Here is a 20108-nt window from a genome sequence, read left to right as displayed (position 1 = left end):
GGTCTTTCCTGTGTCTTTCTTGATTTAGGAAAAACTGTTTAGTCCCACCTGCACATCATCACTTCCTGTCCTTTAAGATGACTGTATCAATTAGGTTGCCTTTGGCTGCAAATAAGAGCCAAATTGTACTGTTCTTTCTAGCATGACCTTGACCAAGATTCTGAGCTGCCCAGTTTGCCCACCAATAAGATAGGTCTGGTAATGCTTCATTAGAGTTCTGGGCCTTGGCTGGGCGCGGTGGCTCATGCCTATAATCCTAGCACTCTGGGAGGCAAGGAGGGTGGATCGCTCAAGGTCAGGAGTTCTAGACCGGCCTGAGCAAGAGCAAGACCCCGTCTCAGCTAAAAATAGAAAGAAATGATCTGGACAGCGAAAAATATATATAGAAAAAAATTAGCCAGGCATGGTGGGGCATGCCTGTAGTCCCAGCTACTTGGGAGGCTGAGGCAGAAGGATTGCTTAAGCCCAGGAGTTTGAGGTTGCTGTGAGCTTGACACCAAGGCACTCTAGCCTGAGCAACAAGGCGAGACTCTGTCTCAAAAAAAAAGAGTTCTGGGCCTGGCACAAAGCAGCTGCTCAGGCAGTGGTAGTTATATTAGTATTTATTGTGAATGGGTCTCTGATTATAGCCCTTTCTCAGACCCATACTGGTCTACCTCCTTGAACAGGGTCATATCTGCAAGTATCCAGGCAGGACACAGAAATCACACTAATAATTTGAACATGGAAAGTTTAATATAAAGAAGTGTTAAATAATAAAAAGAGATTCTCTGCTAAAGGAGGTAAAGAGATCTCTAAGGAATATAGGAATAGCTACTAGGGCTGAGGGAGAATTCTCAAGGAAGAAGCAGACTTAGAAGAGGGTCCCCCCGACCCCGACCAGTATTGAAATTCAGACCTCAAGATTGGACAGGATGTGGTTGTTCCAGTGATGTACCACAGTTAATCTGTACAGGCTTGTCAGAGCCAGTTTTGTACATCTGTTCCCAAATCTGCATTGAAATTAGCCGTGGTGGAAGTATTCACACCATGGAAGTCAGCAAATGCAACAAATCAGATTTTTTTGTTTTTGAACTAGATATTGAATATTTACCAGCACAACATTGGCTATTGGCCCACTGGATGGTGAAGTTCACTGAGGTGCTGCAGGCCAAGGCTGACGAGCAGGAAGCCACTGGTTAAGGTGCCAGTGAAATTCACTAGAGGCTGAGTGCCACTGGGTCTCCCACACACCACTGGCAGCTGCACTGTAAGAGTAAGACAGCAAAAGCCAGAACTAGGAAGAAGCCCCTTTGCTTTGTCCTTCCAGTGCCCTTTACTGGCAAAGCCTAACATTGTACCACCTGGCAAAGAGGGAATGTTTACAGGTCCAGCTCCAGTTTCATAAAGTAGGACAAAGAAGGGTGGATTTGGAGATAGGAGGCACTAAATTGATAACTGGTGCACATTTTAAGTTCATTTCCACTGGAGACCTGTCTTTGTTCTCCTCCCCCCCGCCTCCATGCTTTCCTCCTAGATAGTTACATAAGTCACTTCCTTCATCTGGATCTCTATTTAAATGTTACCTCCTCAGAGAAGACTCCTGACTCTGACATACTAGTTTATTTCTCTCTCACATAAATGTCCAGAGGTAAGCAGGTGGTCAGCCATCCAAATTCAGATCTAGCTCAAGGCCTGTTGTTGTATGGCCCACAAGCTAAAAATGGTTTTTACATTATTGAAGTATTGTGAAAAAAGAATATGTGACAGAGACTGTATGTGGTCTGCAAAGCCTAAAATATTATACTGTCTGACCCTTTGCAGAAAAGTTTGCCAAGCCCTGGTCTAGGAGGCACCTCAGTTTGGTTTCACCAGATATTTCAGGAGCCTATGTGCTTTTTATCTTACTCTTCCATCCCCTAGGCTAGGATGTTGTTTTTGTCCATAGGCTTGAAGCTGGATCATTATCATATGCATATTCTAACTCACAGGAAAATTGAATAGTCACAAGGACAAGTGATTTCCCTTCCATTAACTGTCATGGGAGGTGGCCCAACCCTTTGGGGAGAACTCAATTACATGGCCACATCTGTCTTCTAGGGAACTGGAAAACACCTCTAGCATTTGGCCAGTTAAATTACTGTGGAGGAGGAGAGAACCAGTGTGGAAAGATGATGAGTAGTTGTCATCTTTTCACCCCATAAAACATCTCCCCATTTCTGCAACCCAGTGCTCCTGGTTGACCAGGAAAGTAGAGTTCCCAAAAAGGGCAAAGGAGGATTCTGGGAAGCAGAGGATGGGGACAAGAGGTCAAAGGTATGGATTAGAGCTCTGGCTTTTGTGGCAGTCACTACAGGAATAGCCATCATTGTGCAGTGCCCTTTAAGAATTCTAAGGAGAGCTGAAATCAGAAAAATACTGTGGGCAAAATATGACCTAAAACCTTCCCTTTTGTCTTTGTTAGTGCAGAAGAAACTATTCTAACAGTAGATGTTTTGTGTGCCTAGTTTGATTATCTTATAGGAACTAGTTCCTTATTCTTGAGGGAGTCCCGGGAGTCAAAGCTGCCATGCTTGTATAATAATCTCTTCCTATTTCTGTATGTACAAGTGCCTTGTTCACATGCGTTTTAGAATTCACTCGGCAAGATATTCCCAGCTCTGCAGCTGAATAAGCAAAAGAACCTGTTAACAAGATTGTGATCTTCTGTCCACAGCAGGAGAAACTGAATGTTCCTGGTCTGGTTGCTGATGGGCAACCTAGGGATGCCATATAAACACCCTAAATAGAGATTTCACAACAAATACTCTGTAGTAGATACTCGTGACCTGGTCTGGAGGAAGTGGATACCCAGGTGCTTTGAGGGCAGAGACCATTGGGGTTGATAAGAAATATGGATCATCCTCTGCCTAAAAGGTACAGAGCTGCTTATCTGTTCACCTACACCTATGGGGGAAACTCTCATCAAAGGGAAATGCAAAGCATACATGTAAGAGAGGCACTTTTATACCCAATGGAAAAATACTGTTTGTGCAAATTTCAGTCAATTCCTGGACTCCTCTTCAGGGATCATGAGCAAAGTCTTTTAATATAATAAATCCAAAGTCATGGAATAAGTGCAGTTAGAATAATTTCATTTACGAGATTTTACAGTTTCAGGTGAATACTTTTCTATAATATCTATTTCTTTGGCTCCAGAAAAATTTCAGATGTAGGGATGGGCAAGAAGCAAGATAGCCCTGCCTGGAGCAAAGATATGGACTGTTGGAGGAAGCCACTGGTGAAGGGACTTGCAGACTAAGCCAGGGAGTTTGAACATGTGGTATATGGTTTCCTGGGTGGGGCCACTGACTAGGACAGCCCTTTCAGAAATTGCCCTGTGAAGGCAAGACTGGCTGGGAGGTTGGGTGGGGTAGAGAGAGCTCAATAGTTCTTTCCTTGAACATCTTAAAAGAGCATTTTCTGTTCTGTTCAGCAGATATTTATTGAGCAGCAATCTTTGCATTATGCAGTCTCCACTTAATGAGCACACTGTGCTTTAGTTGGTAGAAACCATCTTTGCAGCAGTGATCACTTTAACAATAGCATGTGGGCTGGACACAGTGGCTCACGCCTGTAATCCTAGCACTCTGGGAGGCCGAGGCAGGTGGATCATTTGACCTCAGGAGTTTGAGACCAGCCTGAGCAAGAGCGAGACCCCCGTCTCTACTAAAAATAGAAAGAAAATTAGCTGGACAACCAAAATATATATGAAAAAAATTAGCTGGGCATGGTGGTGCGTGCCTGTAGTCCCAGCTACTTGGGAGGCTGAAGCAGAAGGATCACTTGAGCCCAGGAGTTTGAGGTTGCTGTGAGCTACGCTGACGCCACGGCACTCTAGTCCAGGCAACAGAGCAAGACTCTGTCTCAAAAAAAAAAAAAAAAACAGTAGCATGTGGATTCTTGAGACAGTCAGTACAAACCTCAAATATAGTACTCACTAGCTGTAATGACCTTGTGTATGAGTTTGCTAGGGTTGCTGTAATAAAGTACCACAGATTGCTTGGCTTACACAACAGACATTTATTTTTTTCATAATTCTGGAGGCTAGAACTCCAAGATCAAGGTGTCAGTGGGGTTGGTTTCTTCTGAGACCTGTCTCCTTGGCTTGTATATGGTCATCTCCGTTTCTTCACATGGTCTTTCCTCTGTGCATGTCTCTGACTTAATTTCCACTTCTTATAAGGATAGTGGTCATATTAGATTAGATTCCATCCTTATAACTTCATTTTAACTTGATTATCTCTTTAAAGACCCTACCTCCAAATAAAGTCACATTCTGAGGTACTGGGGGGTTAAGACTTCAACATGAATTTTGTGGCATGAACACATTTCAGCCCGTAGCACATTGGATAAGTCATTAAATCTCTCTGGAGTCTCAGCTTTCTCCTCTGTAAAAAGGGGAAAATAATAGTATCCATCCTTAAGTAGTTATGGAGACTAAATGCGGTAACACCTACCCCAATGACAGGAACAGGTCTGTACTTAATGTTAGCTTATATTATGAGATTGCTGAAAGGTAGCAGTGTTTCAAGTGTGCCTGAATGTTTTAGAATCTAAAATCCACCCAGGGAATAGGTTAAGTAGAGAAGGAAAAAAGTATTTAATAAGCACCTCCTATGTACCTGGTCCTTGACATTCCTGTTCACATGAAGGCAGATGGTCTCTTCCACCTGTCTTCATATGGAAGAGACATCTTAAGTCTTAATCATTGTACTGAATGCTGCGGTGCACTGCCAGGATCCCCCAGTTTCCAGGAGTGCTGCCTGCTGATAACTGTAGCTCCCCAAGAAGTGCCTTAGGCTAAAAGGGAGCTGCCTCAGCCAAGCTTAGGTTCCCTTCCAGGAACAGCCCACATCTAACCCATGGGAGGGGGTGGGTTGAGAGAGGGGATGGGCTCAAAGGCCTGGCCACCTTGCTTCAATGGGAATCATCTCTGAAGGTCTTGTGGTGTTGGTGGAGGCTTCTGTTGCAACTGCATCACCATTTAACCATCCTGTGGCCTCTTTTCTTTCACAGGTGTTCCCAAGGGCATTCCCCAATAAACTTCCTGCACACACTCCATTTCAAAATCTCTTTCCCGGGGATCTCAACCTATGAAAATTAGGCAGCATCAAATAAGCAAAGAGATGTGAATTGGGAGGAGAGTGAAAATTAAGTCACTAATTTATGAAGAAAGCCACAAATCCCTACCTGCTCTCTTGTCTGTCATGCATCAGTGTATTCCTAGATTTTTATGTCCATTCAGCAAATTCCAAGTGCCTGTTATGTACCAGACACTGGTACAAATCATAATGAAAAAGACACAGTACTTTCCCTGAAGCAGTTTACTGTTGAATGAGGGGAGGGAGATGGGGGAAGAGGTAACAGGGAATTGCCATATATTGGAGTCTGTGTCCTGACAAGAGGCTGCTGTGAGGGCACACCTGAGAGAAGAAGGTACAGTCTGAGCTCAGTGCTTATTGATACGGAGGGTCAGCAAAGAAGAAAGGGCATGGAGGGAAAGGAAAGGGAGAGAGCTTCCAGGCAGAAGGTACAACACAGGCAAAAGCCAGGAAAGATGAGGGCACATTTTTCAGTGCACCTGTCATATAAAATGAGAGGAAGAAAGAAGCGTTAGATGAGGCTGGAGAGATGACATGAAGTTTAGCTGATGGTGTGCCTTTGTAGGCCATATAAAGGATTTTGGACTTAAGAGCAGTGGGGAGCCCTTAATGGGGAGTGACACCATCAAATGTTCAGTTGTGCACCTCAGAAAGATCACTTAAGCTACAGTGTGGAAAATGGAAAACATGCTTATTAGCAGGCTATTGTAGTAACCCTCCGTAATATGGTTACCTAAACTGAGGGAGTGGCCGTGGGAATGTAGAAGAGCAGAGAAATTTGAAAGGTACGAATGGCAGCAAGATCAATAGGACTTTTGGGAGCAGATCAGACTTTGCCAGGCAGAAACCAGCCCACCCTACCTCTGGACTCTATTTCTATTTAGGCTGCAAGCCAAAGAGTGCAAATGGCTCCATGTTTCCCTCCCAAGAGCCTTAGACTCTGTCCAGGAGCCCCATTCTGCAGGCCTTTCTCAGGCACCTGCCTCTCCACACCCGAGGGGACCCTGAGCAGCTGCCTGGGCCTGGAAAGCCAGAGCTGGCACCGTGGCTGCCCAACAGACGGTGTGGACCATAAGCCGTAGGGTGAGGAAGGAGAGCTGCACCCCAGGGAGCACATAGAAGGGGGAGGCTTTGGCCTATGGCAGAGGGTTGGACTTAGAGTTAAGGGAGTCAGTCTGCCTTGGAGCCTTGTTTTCTCCTCTTCTTCCAGGCACCTGAAAATTACTGACAGTGTTTCATTCACACTAATAACATTAAGAAGTAGGTTTTAGAGTTAACATGGCTGCGACTGGCAGCCACTGAGGCACCCATGAGGAAAAGGAAGCAAGGCTTTGCCCAAGCTCATCTCAGCAATGGCGCTTCGGTCTCGGCTCTGGGAGTTGTCAGTTTTGCACGAACCCTGAATGTAGGTTCACAGCCCTCTCAACCAGTTCCAAGCCGACAGTGAAACCTGAAGTGGACCTTCAGGAGAATGAAGCTGTTGCCCCAGAGTTCACCAACCAGAACCCCCGGAATCTGGAACTGTTACCTGTAGCCAGGAAAGAGCGGGGTTGAGGGACAGTGTGATCTTCTGGCACAGTTCTGGCACAGGTTGCAAATTATGAGGACTCAGCATCATATAGAAGCGCTTGTTGAGCATCAAAATGGCCAGCTGTGGTTTCAGCATCCATGCATGAATGAGCTATTAAAAAGCACCTTTATAGTACCAAAATTCTGGTGGCTTGTGAGAGTGTAAGATGAGTGCTGGCAGAGAGATGCTTAGAGGCAGGAATCAACTTCATGATCTACCAACCAACCCCTTGGGAGCCAGCTGCAGAATTGATGAAACAACTACAGAGTGCTATGACAAGTTGGTGTGGTTCTACAGGAACCTCAGAGAATCTATGAATAAAATAGAAGCATTAATTGTTCTGAATATGATGAAACTATCAGCTGCTACAGCCACCAAAAGAACATCTGGAAGAACAACCAGCTTGGAAGTTTATAGCAATAATATCACAGTGCAATATTATTTGTAGTGAAGGTCATACCCCTTCCCCTTGTGTGTGTGTTTTTTTAGATCAAGGGCTAAAATCTTCCCCTGTCTTGGACATGAGAGAAGTATTATATCTAAGAAAAGCAGTCACCAATTATAATTAACTTTTCAAAGACAAAAGTTGTTTATAAGTTGCAAAATAAAGGTGTATTATGAACTCTTAAAAAAAGAAGTAGGCTTTATATTGCAATGTTACAAATGAAGAAAGAAACCAAAAGAGATGAAATAATTTGCCCAAGGCCACATGGTTTGTAAATGGCAGAGCCAAGATCTGAAGTTAAGTATGATTTCAGAGCCTCTGCACATAGTGTGCTTTGCTCAAAGCTGTGAGGAAGAGGAAGAATAAGTGGGGCTTTTTGCATTTGTAACTTGAATTCTGGGGCAGGGAGAACCAAACTCACTGTTCTAGTCAGCACTGCTTCCCAGACAGGTGGGTGGTAGGTCTGGTGACTTGACTACCTCTGCTGTGCAGGGACCAATATAAAATTAAATTGTCACCTTAATTGCATAATGGAACAATGAGAAGTGAGGGTCTTTATTTCAAAACTGAAAGCCTTGAAAGAGGCCTGTTACCTACAAGATCGGCATTAACAAAAACCTTATAGATCAAGTGAACAAATCTATAAATAGAGAAAGGACTTCTGCTTCCAACGATGATGGAGTAAAAGAACTGGATTTACCATCCCACCTTAAATAACTAAAAAGCCAGACAAAATATATAAAACAATGATTTTCAGGCATTCGGTAACAGCCAGTGCAGGACAATGATCTCTGAACTAAGGAAAACAAATTAGATAAATCCTAGCATTGGCCTAGATTACTATTGGGAGGGAGATTCCAGGCTGCAGTGCCGGGAGGGAGAACCCAAACAGCCAGCAGGCTCCCTGAGTTGAGGAGACAGACTTGAGAATTCAGAAATGCTAAGGTAGAACAGCATCAGAGAGGGGAGAGTTGAACAGAGAGCAGTCTCCAGAGCTCTGCAGGAAGTTCCCTCAGTTCTTCCGCTGAGTACTGATCAGCACATTTGTGTGAGGAAACTACCTGAGGCTGGGCAAAGAACCACTGGAAAGGAGTCAGTAGAATTCTTGGAGCTCTAGCAGGTCTGCGAATAGTTTATGTTCTAAAGAACCGGAGTGGAGAAACCTTGTATTAATAATACACAGGGCATCAGGTGGAGTATTCAGACGGGTATTGCTTCAGTGATGGGTCCAAATCACTAAAGGCTGCTCTTAAAAGCAAACCTCAAAAGAAACTGTTTCCAGGTAACTTAATTGTATCCCAGCACAAAGCTCAAAAATATTTAAAGGAATTAAGAAAAAGCAAAACACCCAACAACTTAAAATTTACAGTCTCTGGTATCCAATCAAAAATTAAAGACATGCAAAGAAACAGGAAAATATGACTCTTAATGAGAAAAATCAATAGAAACAGAGCCAGAAATGGCACAGATGATAGAATTTACAGTAGACAAGGACATTAAAAACAGCTATTGGCTGGGCGCGGTGGCTCACGCCTGTATTCCTAGCACTCTGGGAGGCCGAGGCCAGCGGATCATTTGAGCTCAGGAGTTCAAGACCAGCCTGAGCAAGAGCAAGACCCCGTCTCTACTAAAAATAGAAAAAAAGAAATTATACGGACAGCTAAAAACATATATATATAGAAAAAATTAGCTAGGCATGGTGGCGCATGCCTGTAGTCCCAGCTACTCGGGAGGCTGAGGCAGGAGGATTGCTCGAGCCCAGGAGTTTGAAGTTGCTGTGAGCTAGGCTGATGCCACGGCACTCTAGCCTGGGCAACAGAGTGAGACTGTGTCTCAAAAAAAAAAAAAAAAAACAGCTATTATACTCCATGTAGTCAAGAAGGTAAAGGAAAACATGAACATGTAAGGAGAGACAAGATACTTAGAAGACCCAAATTGTGTTCTAAAGATGAAAAATACAATGTCTGAAATAAAAAATGTACTGGATAGAAACTATCCAAAATGAAACACAGATATTTAAAAAAATATTTTAAGTGTTTTTAACAAAGCACCAGTGAGCCATGGGACAGCATCATCAACATAATATACATGTATAATAATTGAAGTACTGGGGGTAAAAAGGAGGAAAGCAGAAAAAACATAAGGCTGAAAGTTTTCCATAAGTCCACAGATCCAAGAAGCTCAATAAACACCAAGCAGCAGAAACATGAAGAAAAATACACCCAGGCACTATCACAATCAAATTGCTTAAAACCAGTAATAAATACATAAGTGACATTATTGGCCCAGGTGTGGAATTTTATTTTAGAAACAAGAGCAAAATTTTATAAGAAGTAGCATGAAATGTTGACTTTTCAGGAAACCTACAGACTGTAAGTACTACACAATGGAGTTCCCTTTTGTAAAAAAAAGAAGCCTTCTACAATAGACTTTAAACATGTTACACTCAGAAATTTCATTAAGTCTACTGGTTAGACTTGACAAAAAAAACTATTATGAATGGTAATGAGATTCCCAAGTCAACTCAAAAGGGCTACTTAGCATCCTTAAGGTAGATGAAATAATGTGCATTTAAGATAAAACACAACAGAAAATAAAAATTAGTACAAGGCAGTGGTAAGAAGTAATTTTTATTCTCTTTTTGAATTCTAATGCTTGTGAGAAAGCATCCTTAACTTGGAGTAAATCGGAGGAGAAGGAAAATGGATAAAGGAGAAAAAGAAACTGCATTTATTAGGCTCCTAATATATACTAGGCACTGGACTTTCAGATACCTCATTATGTATTACTATATTCTCACACCCTTGAAGGGTAGGTATTTTCCCTCCTTTATGGATGAGGAAACAAACTCAGGGAACAACCAAGATAAATACAATCCATGTTGAATTCTGAGGGGATTTCTGGGCATGCCCAAGGTCTTTACAGGCTAGTGACACTGGTTATTTGGTACTCTGTCTTAATAAATGACTACTTTTTCCTTGATTTAGTTGGATTTCCTGCATTATTGCTATTTTTTTTTGCCTGATTTGATCTTATTTATAGCTTGTAAATGAGTTCACATAACATGAAAGGAAAAATAGGACAAGTTTTTCTGAGGTACCTAAGCAAATATTCTGAGCAAAACTTCTGGGTAAGAAAAAGAGGGAACCAGAAAAGGACTTAAAGCGGCTGTGCCTGTATTCAAAGGACAGAATATCCAGCTCTGATAGGACTCTGCTCCAGCCAACTGGGCTTCCAGCATATGGTTTGTCTTGCAGTAGAATCCAATCCTTTTATAACAAGCCATTTTAAAACTAATTTTCAAAATTATCCTGAGCCTTTTAATACATGTGAGGAAAACATAAGCCTGTGATGATGAGGAAGCTGCAAAAATAAGACCGCCAAACTCCAATAATTACTTACATTTAAGATAGCTCACATCAAGAAAAAACTATATCCAGGAAGATGGAAATAATGTATGAAAAACATAAATGGGATCAAGACATCAAAGCCATTATGCATTTAAGATTTTTGAGGATGATACAGGCAAACGGTCTGATTTTTGGGGGGAGGCTGAATGTTGCAAGGAAAAGGGGTGTATTTAAAGCAACCTGTGGCTATCTTGTTCTTGAGTAAATGGTATAGTGGATCAGTTCCCTCAACTAAAGAAAGGTTTTGATTCATCTGTTCAATATTTTACTTGCCCACATGTCACACAGATCAGGTGGGCAACATAGACTTTTAATACCATCACCATCATTTTAGGGGATGAAGGATTTGCATAGAAAAATAAAGGACAGAAAAAGCATCATGATGCTACTACCTTCAGTTAATTACATTTGAAATGTCCAGTTCCTCTTTTATTGCCTCTTATTTCATTCATTTATTAATTTTTGAGTGGCAACCCTGGGCTGAACACTTTTACAAGAGTTAGCCCATCTTCATGGAGCAAAACAAAATTATTGACCTCAATGAAGAAGAGGAAAGATCATAGCAGTTTCAGGTGAGAATGAGTGTCCTACAGTCAGTTAATTCTCAGATCGCTGGGCACTGTGGATGCTCTGATGCTAAAGTTGGTTGTAAGAGCTCTGACCTGAGTTTTTCTCACATTGGTATTCAAAGTGCCTCTCCAGTGTGAATTTTCCAATGAACTCCGAGGTGAGAATTCCATCTTAAGGTCTTCCTACACTCTACATTAGTAAGGTTTCTCACCAGTGTCAACCCTTATGCAGAGGAACCTCCCATCTCCACCTGAGGCCTTCTCCACCTGCGAACATGAAGATCTCCCAGGTCTTTCCCTTGTCTACACTCCTGGGATTTCCCCTACTTCAGAGTCAATGGAATGATGTGTGGATTATAGGGCCTACACTGACTTAAGTCCCTCTTCACCCCCACCCACAATCCAGCTTAGAGAATGCCCGACATAACCAGCTGACCCAGGGCATAAAAGCATTCTGCTCCTTTCTTGATGGTTCTCTGGATAATCTGCCCAGGAGCCGTCCCAGACCTCTGCCCACTCCCAACAAATAACCACCTTCTCGCTTATTAACAGGCGTCAAAATTATCAACTCCGCTGCCCTCCGATACCGATACATCTATCTTCTTAGTCCCTCCAACAGTTTGAGGACAGTGCTCTGTCTCTGAAGCCAATACTGCTTTTCGCACCTTGTCCATTCTTTCTCATTGCAAATAAATTGTAATAATTAGTTATTAAATAATTATCTTAATAGGCCTGGCTGGATGCCCAGAAGAAGGTGGGCCGCGGCAAGGACTCCATAAATATCCGTGGAACGGCTGAATGAATCCCACCCTGAGATGGGAAACGTCCTCACAAACTACAAATCCCATCAGGCGGGGTGAAAACGGCTCAAGCCCCCGGCCGTCGCCGCGCCGCACACTGTCGCAAGAGCCTCCGCGGGCGCCCCAGGACCCTCGCACGCGACAGTGAACTCGCCCAGGGTGGCGGGGGGCTCCGCCCTTAGCATCCCAACGCCATTGGTCACTGGGGAAAAGGCCCGCTGGATCTCAACTAATCAGCGCGCGGCGCCCCGCCCCCCGGGCCGCAGGGTCACGCGCAAACGAGGGGCTTCCGGGCTTCCTAGAGAGGCCCCAGCCGCAGACACGCTTCCGCCCGCGTCGGGGTTGGCGCCTCCCTCAGCGTGACTTTTTGCCAACAAAGTTGGGCCCACCAGTTGAAAACATGTTATAAACAAGTAAAAAAATAAGAGTTCTTGTCAGATGGTACAGCAGTGGAGATTGGAGTCGCGGCCGATTCCGGGGGCTGGGAGAAGGGACGTGGGAAGGACGCCCAGGGACTTGGAAAGGGGAAGAGCTCAGATCCCAGGGCTCATAAAAGGGGCTCTGGCCCGTTGCCCGCTGCCTCAAGCCGCCTTCCCTGCTGTGCGTACCCATCCCAGCTCTCAGAACTTCAGGGACAAGTGGCGCCGCATGATTACCCGGCTGATTAAAATACTGAAGCTTTCTCTCCTGCTTCGCGGCGCTGACAGCCACCCACGAGTCTCCGCGCTTACCCTTACCCGCCTAGTACAGGTGCAACGCCGCAGTCGCTCAGCAAGTGGTTAATGACTGTATAGCGACCTGCATTGCTGAGGCTAGCCTCCTCGGATTGTCACCAGAACTGTCCCTGTCCCTTCTCGCCGGGCTTTTAGTGAGGACCAGCTGTTCCCCCCCCCCCGCCATTTCCAGGGGTTCACCCAGGCATGTCGTTTTGACATAGCTTCATTCCAAAAGCTGAGGAATGCGGTGAAGAGGTTATTGCGGAAGCTACTTGGTAATTTTTTTTTAAGGTAAAATTTTGCCTTTAGGAACATGTAAAGGACTATGGGGATCGGAGGATAGGTTTCAGGAGGTCCATGAATTCTCTGAAATTGCATGTGTAGAACAGGACTGAAACAATATTTTAGTTAATTCTGTGATGGCTTGCTTAATTTATAGCTAATAGCCAAAGTCCGCTTTTGTATACAAGGCCTGCTTGCTTAATTTATAGCTAATAGCCAAAGTCCGCTTTTGTATACAAGGCTTGTTTGCTTAATTTATAGCTAATAGCCAAAGTCCGCTTTTGTATACAAGGCTTGCTTGCTTAATTTATAGCTAATAGCCAAAGTCCACTTTTGTATACAAGGCCTGCTTGCCTAACTTATAGCTAACAGCCAAAGTCCGCTTTTGTATACAAGGCTTGCTTGCTTAACGCTTGGTTGTGATAAAGAGCTAAAAAAAATATATATATATAAAAGACCTATACTCCCGCTGCGCGGGGTCCCTGCCCATAGAAAGAGACCACTGCGTTGGTGCTCGGGGCTTGGACCCTAGTTCGAACTAGTCAATAAACTCCTTTGCCTTTTACAGCCTCAGTGACTCTGTCATTCTGTTCCCGGGGCCGAGGGAATCTGGCTCTAACATTTTGGGGGCTCGTCCGGGATCCCAAATCCCCCGGAACAGAATCCGGATCCGAGGAGGAGTTGGAACTCTTGAAATCCGTACGGTGTAGGTGATTGGGCCCTGGAAAGAGACTGGCAGAAGACTTAGGCGGACGCGCTAGTGGGTCGCTGGTCGGGAGTGACAGGAGACGTCCGTCACCCCCACGGTTGGTTTTGCTTTTTTTTAGTTTCCAGTCAGTGGGAGGCACTCCCGAGAGGGGAGATAAGTCCGGGGCCATTCGGCAGTCAGTGGGAGGCACTCCCGAGAGGGGAGATAAGTCCGGGGCCACTTGATGGAAACGGTGTTTAAAAAGGCGAAACCAGGTAGATCCGTTTGACGAGGAATCCAAACGGTAGCCGGCTAAATTGTGTGTTGCGGGAGGCACCCCCGAGCGGAGATAAGTCCGGGGCCGCTGTTTGTCATTCTGTCTTTGTTTGTTCCCCCGTTGTCGTTACTTTGTCGTCTCGTCTGTGTTTTTCGCTTCTATGACGCGCCTGGTCTTAGAAGGTGCAGTGTTCTGGGTGCAACTCTTCCTCCTCTGTTCACTAGCCCTGGTATTTAGTGTCAGTCTATACACTGTAACACCCCAGTCTTAGAGTACTCCACAGAAGTGTGCATTTACATTCTTCTACTGGGTCGTAGTGGGAGTCCTAGCGTGGCTCCGGATCGACCCTCCCTTCTAAGAGGTAAAGTCTGTCTGTCTGACTGAGTGAATGAAGTGTGACTGTATGAGGTTCCACGGCTACGGCTACGGAATCTGAGTGGGTCCTAACCTGCGTTTCTGTGGCGACGTCGTACGGCATAACGGTGATTCACTCCCCTAAAAAGGAGTGACCGGGCCCGGGCTTTATACGGGTACATCTTAGCCAAGACGCGCCTAAGTTCCCGCGAGGGACACAGCCAGGCGGACACCTAAAAAAACTCCCTCCCCTGATACCCTTGTGAGCATGGGTCAGACTCAGACAACGCCTCTATCTATCCTCATTGATCATTTCAAAAATGTTAAAGAAAGGGCACACAGTCTTTCCTTAGATATAAAAAAAATAAATTTATCACTTTGTGTGAGACAGAGTGGCCAGCCTTCGGGGTAGGATGGCCACAGGAAGGAACATTTGATGCTGAGCTTATTAAAAAAATAAAAGAGATAGTCTTTGGTCATCACGGTCATCTGGACCAAGCCCCCTATATTATAGTCTGACAAGACTTGGTCCAGGATCCGCCACCTTGGCTAAGGGCCCTCCTGCCAGCATCAAGGAAAAAGACACAAGCCCTAGTTGCCAAAGAGATAAAGAAGAGTGGGGTGCAGGATCCTCAGCCCACAGGGTCACCTGTGCTGCCAGACTCTAATCTATATCCAAATTTAATAGACCTAGAGTGACATACACCCCCACCTTATGATCCCAGGGTGGCCCAGAGGGCCCAGGCGGCTCCTGCGGCTCCTGCGGCCCAGGGGAAGACGGGGCCTCCGACGGGGGGGCCGACATACGGCACTAGACAACGGACTGGACAAACTCCAGATCTTGAACCAGTGAAGGCGCTTCCCTTGAGGGCCGTAGGACCCCCGGGAGTGGATGGGGAGCAGGCACATCAGTACTGGCCCTTCTCCACCAGTGATCTTTATAATTAAAAATCTCAAAATACAAATTTCTCTAATAATCCGAGAGATCTAATTAACCTTTTAGATTCTGTCCTTTTCACTCATCAGCCCACATGGGACGACTGCCAACAGTTACTTAAGGTTCTCTTTACCACGGAGGAGAGGGAGCAAATCCAGGGGGAGGCTCGAAAGTTAGTTCCTGGAGAGGACGGCAGGCCTACTGTCAACCCTCGGGTCATCGACCAGACCTTTCCCCTTAAACGGCCGCCCTGGGACTACAATGAGGCTGAAGGTAGGGAGCGTCTCCGGGTCTACCGCCAGACTCTGATGGCCGGTCTCCGGGCGGCGGCACGGAAGCCGACCAATTTGGCTAAGGTAGGGGATGTTCGGCAGGGGCCCGAGGAGAGTCCAGCGGCTTATCTAGAAAGGATTATGGAGGCTTTCAGACAGTACACTCCCATAGATCCCACTGCAAAAAAAAGCAAGGCAGCAATAATGATGGCTTTTGTTAACCAGGCAGCCCCGGACATTAGACGTAAAGTGCAAAAAATAAAAAGGCTGAGTAAAAAAACTTTAAAAGACCTGCTGGAAGTGGCGAAAAAAGTCTATAACCATAGGGAGACGCTGGAAGAAAAGTTAGAAAGAATGAGACAGGAAGATAGGAAGTTTCAGGCTGGTGAGGCACGTAAGGCAAATAAGGAGATGGCTAAGATCCTACTTGCAGCCATGGGAAGGGGACAGTCAGGGGCAGATGGCAAAGAACGACCCTGGAGGGAAAGACTAGGCAAGGATCAGTGCGCCCACTGCAAGGAGCATGGACATTGGGCTAGAGAATGTCCCAAGAAAAAGGGGGGCCCAGGGAGCAGAGCATCGCCTAAGAGAGTCTTACTAGCAGGGCAAGGAGAAGATAGTGAATAGGGAAGACGGGGTTCGGTGCCCCTCCCCGAGCCCAGGGTAACTTTGCAAGTGGAGGGGAACCCAGTTAGCTTCCTGGTGGACACAGGGGCAGAATACTCGGTGATTACCAAAACTACTGGAAAACTATCCAATAAGACTAGCTGGGTACAGGGGGCGACTGGAATTAAGCCCTACCAATGGACCACTCAACGAAAGTTAGATTTGAGCTCGGGGCAAGTGAGTCATGCTTTTATGGTCATTCCAGAATGCCCCACCCCATTATTAGGAAGGGACATACTCACAAAATTAAAGGCCCGTATCTATTTTGAAGAAGAAGGAATAATAATAACTGATAATAAAGGCAATCTTATCAGTAGCCCCCGGGTTACTCAAATCTTGACCTTGGCTCAGGCAGACGAGTACCGACTGTATCAGCCCATGAAGATCAATCAGGAAGGGGAAATGAGCTACTGGCTTCATGAGTTTCCTGAAGCCTGGGCTGAGACAGGGGGAGCAAGATGGGCAAAGCATCGGCCGCCTCTCTATATTGAACTGAAACCAAGAGCTGAACCAGCCCGAGTCAGGCAATATCCTATGCCCCAGGAGGCCAAGATGGGCATAATGCCCCACATTCGAAGGCTTCTAGATGCTGGAATCCTCCGAAAGTGCCAGTCAGCTTGGAACACTCTGTTGTTGCCAGTGAGGAAACCGGGTGGGAAAGATTATCGGCCTGTGCAGGACCTCAGGGAGGTCAATGCGCGGGTCCTAGACATCCACCCTACGGTTCCCAACCCTTATACCCTGCTAAGCACCCTTCCCCCGACACAAACCTGGTACACTGTCCTGGATTTAAAGGATGCTTTCTTCAGTTTGGCAATAGCCCCGCGCAGCCAGGAAATATTTGCCTTTGAATGGCAAGATGAGGAAAGGGGAATTCAGGGGCAACTGACCTGGACAAGGCTGCCTCAAGGGTTTAAGAACTCACCCACCTTGTTCAATGAGGCCCTTCATGATGATTTGGGTAAATACCGTGCCAACCACCCAAAAGTGACTTTGCTGCAGTATGTAGATGATCTGCTACTAGCTGCCCCAACCCCACAGACCTGCTTAAAAGGCACTAAGGACCTGCTTAGGGTGCTAAATGAACGGGGATATCGGGCCAGTGCTAAAAAGGCCCAGATCTGCAAGAAAAAGTCACTTATCTAAGATATAAAATAAAAGGAGGTCAGCGATGGCTGACTGAGGCAATGAAACAGACTGTGTTAGGGATTCCCACCCCAACTTCATGTCAAGAAGTGCGAAAATTCCTGGGGTCAGTAGGGTACTGCTGTCTCTGGATCCCAGGTTTTGCAGAAAAAGCTCGGCCCTTATATGAAGGCTGTAAAGTGGGCCAGAAATGGGAATAGACTATGCAAATGGAAGACGCCTTCCGGGCCCTAAAAAAAGCTATGTTAGAGGCCCCGGCCTTGGCGCTCCCTGACCTCACAAAGGAGTTCCACCTGTTTATAGATGAGAGAAAGGGAATAGCCAAGGGAGTGCTTACACAGACATTAGGACCTTAGAAATGGCCAGTAGCGTACCTGTCCAAAAAGCTAGACCCGGTGGCAACAGGGTGGCCTGCGTGCCTGCGAATCATTGCAGCTACTGCTTTGCTGGTCAAAGATGCCGACAAGCTCACCCTGGGCCAGCGTCTGCACATCACCACCCCTCACGCCATAGAGGGGATCTTAAAGCAGCCGCCGGGATGATAGATCACAAACACGAGGCTGACTCACTACCAGGGGCTTCTGTTAGACGCCCCTCGCATCGGATTCCGGACTCCTGCCATCCTAAACCCAGCCACGCTTCTGCCAGATCCGGTGCCAACAATGCCTGAACACAGCTGCCTTGAGATCCTGGCTGAGACCCAGATGGCCCGGAGTGATCTGCGAGACCGCCCCCTCACAAACAGCGACCTGATCTGGTTCACGGATGGGAGCAGCTTCGTCCAGGACGGACACAGCTTGCCGCCCCCTGGGATGGGAAAGATGCCCCCCCAACCGGACTATTCCAGCCCGGACATAAGGTGGGCCACAAAAAAGCTGCAGGCGACGCCGAACAAGGACGGCTGGTTCCAAGACGGAGAACATCGCCTGATAGTCCCTGAGGCCTTAGGGAATCACCTACTAGGGCACTTGCACCAGACAACGCATCTTGGCAAAAAAAAGATGTTACAGCTGCTGGCCACGGCACGACTCAGATTCAAATCACAAGAGAAGAGGGCAAAGGACATTGTCAAAAACTGCCGTGTCTGCCAGGTTATGCAGCCGGGGAAGGTCAGAGGGACCCATACAGGTACCAGGGAACGGGGGAGGCAACCTGGGTTGTTTTGGAAAATAGATTTTACAGAGATAAGACCAGGGAAATATGGGTACAAATACTTACTGGTCATGGTAGATACCTTCTCAGGGTGGGTAAAAGCCTTTCCTACTAAAGGAGAAACTGCTTTAATAGTGACAAAGAAAATATTAGAGGAAATAGTTCCCAGGTATGGGCTGCCAGAGAGCATAGGGTCTGACAATGGACCAGCCTTCACAAGTCAAGTTAGTCAGGGACTAGCCCGGGCACTGGGGACAGATTGGAAATTACATTGTGCATATAATCCCCAGAGCTCAGGGCAGGTAGAAAGAATGAACAGAACCCTGAAGGAGACTTTGACTAAATTGGTCCTAGAGACTGGCGGAGACTGGGTGACCCTCCTTCCCTTCGCCCTGTTCTGAGCACGGAACACCCCCTATCATTTAGGCCTAACCCCCTTTGAGATTGTGTATGGTGCTCCTCCACCAGTAGTGCCAAAATAACTTTTGGGGCTGCGCCTGAAGCCCCAAAAGAAGTGCTACAGGCTGTACAGGCTCTACAGCGAGTCCAGGGCCAGATTTGGCCTGCGCTCCGTGCTTTTTACCAGACAACCCAAGAGGGGAAGAGAGAGGATACTGGGCACCTTTACCAGCCGGGAGACTGGATATGGGTGAAAAGGCATAATAACAAAACCCTAGAGCCCAGGTGGAAGGGACCTTTTCAGATTATTCTTGTCACCCCCACTGCCCTAAAGGTTGATGGTGTGGCAACCTGGATACACCACTCTCACGTGAGACCTGCCAGCGAGGGTGAACAAGAGCAGCAGCAAGATCAGTGGAGGGCCTCAGCAGATCCAAAGAATCCCCTGAAGACCAGACTGACTCGTGTGGCCCAGTGATAGAAGTGCCTGGAACAAAGATGCTTGTGGTGACTGTTATAATTGTGACTCTTGTGGGAACGCTAGTGACTGATCCAAATCCCCACGTGCCTTATAACCTCACCTGGGAAATCACTAACTTGGAAACCCATGAAGTTTATAATAGGACTTCAGGGACGACCCCACTAAACACTTGGTGGCCGGACCTATATTTCAACTTAGAACAATTACCGGGCATTGACGTGGACTATAACCCTGCAAAGCACAACAGGTGGATAGGAGGAACCGCGGGGGGCGGGGGGGGGGGGGGATGGTGTGGCACCAAGATGGCAAATTTACTCAATGCCAGGCCCGGATAGAGTTAAGTAGAAATGGGTTTTTTGTATGTCCAAGATTTAGAACAGAAAAAATGAGACGCACATACGGGGAAATTAAGTCCCTCTACTGTACATCCTGGAGATGTGTGACCACCAATGATGAAAAGTGAAAATGGCAGGTCCAATCTCTTCTCATCGAAATGTCTTTTGTCCGGCCGTGCTCACGAACCAGGTATGCCTCTGACTGTAACTTAGTACGTGTGAGGTTTACGGAGGAAGAAAAAAAGGACAGACGGTGGGTCACAAGATTATATTGGGGATTCACCCTCTATGATCACAGCAAAGGGGGGCGAGGCACTGTAATACAAATTAAGCTGCGGGTTTCTCCCATCCAAGGCGCTGTAGGGCCCAATAGGGTGCTGACAGAAAAACAGTATACCCAGTGCCCGACAACCCAGAAACCCACCAGCACCCCACTTATACCTTCAGAGGCAACTCAGGTGGCCCCCAGAACACAGGCTCCGGTAA

General features: G+C 46.3%; 1 pseudogene; it reads left to right on the top strand.

The window, feature by feature from the left end:
• The first annotated feature begins 4127 nt into the window (after nt 1-4127).
• On the top strand, nt 4128-7308 carry LOC123621256 (annotated as a pseudogene).
• Nucleotides 7309-20108: the final 12800 nt, after the last annotated feature.

Source organism: Lemur catta, chromosome 15 (genome assembly GCF_020740605.2).
Source record: "Lemur catta isolate mLemCat1 chromosome 15, mLemCat1.pri, whole genome shotgun sequence".
Classification (NCBI taxonomy): domain Eukaryota; kingdom Metazoa; phylum Chordata; class Mammalia; order Primates; family Lemuridae; genus Lemur; species Lemur catta.
This window is presented reverse-complemented; position numbering and strand designations above follow the sequence as displayed.